The following is a 5,347-nucleotide window of genomic DNA, read 5'->3' on the forward strand; positions in this document are numbered from 1 at the left end:
CCCGTTTGGCTTGGTTTCATGTTCTAAAAGCATGGTTTTAGATTAAATGAAAAATAATACTTCTGACACATAAGCGGTTATAAGGTTTTTAAATTTTCTCTATGTTGGTGTAAACTTATAAAGTCCTTCCTATGAAAACTGTCCCCCAAATCACGTTACTTGGTCGTCCTCGAGGAACGATTTTGAATGAAAAGCACATAAAGTGCTGTAGCATGGAGACGAGAGACAAATAACTATGCTCTTCTCCCAAAATAAGTTACGACTTACTAGGGCAGGAAAAGGAGCAGTATAAAGCCCGGTCCTTTGCGGGAAGTACTCGGAGGCCTGCCCCGGAGCGCGCTCCTTTCGGCTACGAGATGAGGGGCACGCAGACGGCCGCGCCTCTCGGTGAGTGTGCGTGTATCACTGCATGATTCCTTTACTCCGCCCACAGGGTCTGGGCATCCGTCATTACCCAGGCTGCCTGGTCAGCAAACAACAGCTGATCCGACAGCCGCCAGTCACCTCGACGGTCCACGCCCACCGCTAGCCTCCAGTCTCCCGCAGACCGGAAGCCCTTTTGCCCCGGCTCGCAGGTCCACCCTTTATTGACAGCAGGAACCGGAAACTCTTTTGCCCCGATCCCCTGCGCGCGGCCTCGTTGGCCGCACAGGCGCAGTGGAGCTCGGGCGGAGTTGTGGGAGTGGAGGAGGAAGAGGCGGTGGGGGGTACGGGGGCTGGTCCCAGAAGATGGCGGAGGCGGGGGTGAGTAGGGGGTCTCCCGGCGAAGCGCGGGTGACATGGTGCTGAGGAGAGCGGCCTGAGGAGGAGGGTGGCCCTCGGGAAGAAGAACTACTTGTGTTGTTGCAGCCTGGGAACCCTGGTGGCAGGTGCGGGGAGCCAGGACCACTGATGGGCCTGCAGGGCAAGAGGCTCCGCTTACCTGGGAGGGGTCCGCAAGGTCCAGAAGGGGACTGCGGGATCGGGGAGCGGTTATAGGAGGCGTCCAGGCTCCTCGGACAGTGGATGAGTGTCTGAGCGGGAAGGAGTCTGGAGGACGGCGGGAAGGGCGAGCCAGAGGTCTGATGAGGTGGAGGTCAGCGAGCTGTCAAGCGTAGGGCTGCCAGGACTTGGGGGCTTGTAACTTGGGAGAGAAGACTCAGGCTTGGACCGGGGTTGGATCCAAAGAAGACAGGTTATCATAGTAAGTTTATAATCCACTCAAAAGATAGGGCATTGGGTTGAGGAGTAGGACTTTGGCATTTTGGACTGGAATTGGTTACCCATGGAATAGGTGTTTCGGTAAAGCCAAAGAATTCTTGCCAGGGCCTGGAAGTGGATTTGATGATAGTTACTGGATTTTACGGTTGTTTAGTGGGGATTGGCAATATGGAGAAGGAAAGCAGTGTGGATTATGGGAGTGGGCGCGGGCAATGGTGCTAACACCGTGTCCAGTTAACGTTGGAAAAAGTTGTTAAAAGTATGATATTAGCTAGATACTCTAGGAAAATATACCATGAAGAACTTGCTGTTTTGTAGGATTGATGAAGAACTGCTTTAAAAACGAATGGTTAGGCTTGGCAGCTGGGCCGCTGAAACTGTTTGGTATCAGTATTGCGGTGAAGCTGAGGACTGCAGGGGAATGCGTGCTCCAGTCCTGGTGCAGAAAAAAGCAGCCAAACAGTAGCTAGATGGTGTTTTGTAACTTTTGGGTTTGGCCCTGATAGTGAACCACTGAATGAAGATGGATGAAGGGAATGCTACTAATGGGGGCCCCAAAGAAAACGGAAATTAGACGTGTGCCCTTCCTGTTTTCTCTTGCTCAGTACTGTGTTTTGTCATTGTGTTATGTCACAGTTATCGGTTCATGTCTGCTATCCAGTGACCAGGCTGTGAATCATGTACCTTTGGGAAAGAGGTTGATTCTGTTTAATTGACAACTGTTGCTTTTGCAGATGGTCACAGGGAAAGGAAAGGATAAAATGCAGTTCAGTAGTTTAAAGACAGTTTTCTTTGTTCAGAAACTTAAAACGATGGAGTAACTTTTTTAGGCACTGAGATGTGACATTTAAAAGCTATAAGGGGATGTGAATGCAGCTAGCTTACTGGTTTCTGTGTTTGGGTTTATAATGTTGAGAGGAAAGAGTTACAGTGTTTCTAAGGCAAATATTTCTTTTCCTCCTAGAAATTTTTAAGGTCTCTAGCCCATGATACATGTAGATGTGTTTTTATTTAGGGAGAATTAAACTGTTTCATTGATTTAAGTATGTTTTTTTTCCTAATGTTAGTGCTTATCCTATTTCAAGAATGCTATTCTAATTAAGAGAGCATATGATGAAAAATACGTGAGGTAGTAATTCAACTTTATTGTTTAGTAGCTTATGTGACCTAAGCACCTGAAGAGAAAGGGTTATCTGAGGGAGTAAAACTATTTCTTTTACTGCTAATCATTGGAAGAAGAATGGTCTTGTCATTTGGTTTGAGGGGGTGTTGCAGTTGTTGCAATGCAACAGGTTAAGGTTACTGAAATATTTTGTATGTGTGTTTGTTTTCAAATGCTTGTTGCCTCTAAGTTGTTTAAGTGGCCAACATTAACTTTGATTTTTATTCACAAAGCTCATAATCACTTATAACTCTTTTTTTAACCTAAAAGTAATAATATCAATCCATTAGTAGGCAGCCATACACCTGGATTAATGTTTTTCCAGTATTGATGATTCATCATTGATCTATGCAAATTATTTGAACTGTTTTTCTTTCTGTTTAGTATTGTACTTTCCAGAAATTTTAGGCCAGGGCTCAAAGTAGAATTTTTCAAGTTTAGTGGAAAGTTTTTCTTTGTGAATTGTTGAAAACATTATTTTGGTATTTGGTAGTTTACCAACCTGATTTTAAGAACGGTTTCTTGTGTGGCGCTTAAATTGTTTTGTACTGTGTTTGTGAATGGAAGCAATGTGCTGAAGCAGGAAGAACTCTGGACATGGGGTCAAAGTGGGTCGGCCTAGTCCTGGTGCTACCTGGTAACAGTTCTGTGATCTTAGAAAGTTACTTAACCTATTTTATTTCGTAAAATGGGAACTAACAGCACCTGCCTATTTACCAGGATTGTTTTCGAGAATCTATGGAGATATTGTCCTTTAAATAGTGTCTTTATACCAGAGACTTCTTCCCTGGTCAGCAAATTATTTGTCAAGTAATCTACATTTTTCAAATATAGATTTTTAGAAAAATTTTGGAGCCTCAAGTTTATCATTAGTGTAAGACTAATATTTAAAGATATAGAACCACTTTGTTTTAAGAAAATGGTATCAGTACATAATCAGAAAAACAAACTTCAAAATAAACGAAGGGAGCTCACTTTCCCTTGAAAATAACCCACTCCTCTAGTGTGCAACTGATATCATAAACATCCTTTTAAAGGAATTTCACTGTTGCGTGGTAGGGGGTGAAATGGTTTTGTGGAAGCCTCTATGCCTTTGATGAGTCTGGTCATTTTCGGGCATTCACTATGCATGTTTGTGGTAATAAGAACTGATGGTACTGTCTTAATCTTGTTACTCCAGTTGACCACTTTGCATGTCATTGGCCTTGCTAGTAGAGTGAGAGAACTGTTAGATTACTGATTCTTTACTTTGTTTGGATCATGGACTTTTTTGAGTACTTGATATAAATTATGGAACTTTCATCCCAGAAAAAAATGCATATGTACACAACTATTTTGCTTTGTTTTGCATATGGGGGTCTCATACACATTGGAATAGACAATCTCCCAGTTCCCTGCTATTTCTTAAAGCTTTTACTTTTTGTCACCAGTAATTATATACTATTGTATTATGATGTAGTTATGAAATTAGCTTTTTGAATCTCATTCAAATAAACATCAAACAAATGTGTTATTTTTAACGAGAACTTTTGGGGTAAAGTAGGAAACTGAACAAGTACTGCCAGGAAAGGTTAAATAAACAGCTGTGGTAGAAAATGTAAATAAAGTCTCCAGCTGCCTTGAAATAGAATGAAATATCTAGCAATCAGTGGCTGTCATTGTGACAATTTTGGTTATCACAAATAGGGGAGGGGGCATTTAGTGGGTGGGAGCCAGGGATGCTAAATGTTTTACAATGCTTAGAACAGTCTCACACAGCAAAGAATTGTCCTGCCTAAAATGCCAGTGCCCTTTGACAAATGCTGGTGAGTGTGAGATGGGGGCTAGCATGACTGAAATAGCTTTTTTAAACTGAAGTTATTTTCCTTCTTAAAAATACTGTTACACATAAAATACCCCTTTCCATTAATTCCCTTTTGGAACAACCACAAACAGAAACAAATGATATACTGTCTCAATGTGGGTTACTCAGAAAGTACGCCCATCTTCTAGCCACTGTTAGCAGCACATGAGGGCAGTGTGCTGTGTCTACTAGGATTTGGGGAAGGAAAGAGTCAACTGTTGTTCTCATCCAGAGTGTTAGTTTGCTATTTTTTCTTTTTACTTTAAAACATATTTTTACACCTTGATCTAGTACTTTTAAAGAAAATTTCAAGGTGATTGTGCATTTATTCTCATCGTCTTGGTGCAATTGTATAGTCACTTACTTATTTTGGCTTACTACCTTAGAGTATATTATAGTTGAGATGATATTTCAACATCTAACTATCTTTTCAGTAACCAAACACCTTTATATAGAACCATGTGCCGAAAAAGAAGTCTGAGCAGTTGAGATGGAATGGAATTCAAGGTATAGAGGCAAGAGGATGAGTTTCGGAGTTAGTTAGACCTGAAGTGAAATTTCAGTTTTGGTACTGCATGTCACATGACCATAAGCAAATTGCTGAATCTCTTTGACTTGGTAGCCTCATCTGTAAAATGAGGATGATAATTCCTACCTTTGTGATTGTTTTGAAGAGTAGAGTTACTATATGTCTGGCATGGAGTAGGCCCTCCATAAATGGGTGCCCTATAAAGAATGATGATGATGATGATGATGATGATGATGATGATGATGGAGAGTTCTGTAGCTACTGAACTTTGCCAGAAGCAACCAGATGATGATGATGGTGATGATGATGGTGATGATGATGATGATGATGATGAAGGAGCGTTCTGTAGCTACTGAACCTTGCCAGAAGCAACCAGGTGATGATGATGATGATGATGGAGAGTTCTGTAGCTACTGAACTTTGCCAAAAGCAACCAGGTGATGATGATGATGATGGTGATGATGATGATGGAGAGTTCTGTAGCTACTGAACTTTGCCAGAAGCAACCAGGTGATGGTGATGATGATGGTGATGATGATGATGGAGAGTTCTGTAGCTACTGAACGTTGCCAGAAGCAACCAGGTGATGATGATGATGATGGTGATGATGATG

General features: G+C 42.0%; 1 protein-coding gene across 2 annotated transcripts in view; it reads left to right on the forward strand.

Annotated features, from left to right (window-relative positions):
* Positions 1–626: 626 nt before the first annotated feature.
* INSIG2 (insulin induced gene 2) overlaps positions 627–5,347 on the forward strand; it is a 10,501-nt gene continuing 5,780 nt past the window's right edge. For both annotated transcript variants that reach the window (XM_023185214.2, XM_023185213.3), the window contains exon 1: positions 627–744. The gene's annotated coding sequence lies outside the window, so the exon portion shown is untranslated. The remainder of the gene's footprint in view (positions 745–5,347) is intronic.

The sequence above is a fragment of the Piliocolobus tephrosceles genome, chromosome 11 (assembly GCF_002776525.5).
Source record: "Piliocolobus tephrosceles isolate RC106 chromosome 11, ASM277652v3, whole genome shotgun sequence".
Lineage (NCBI taxonomy): Eukaryota > Metazoa > Chordata > Mammalia > Primates > Cercopithecidae > Piliocolobus > Piliocolobus tephrosceles.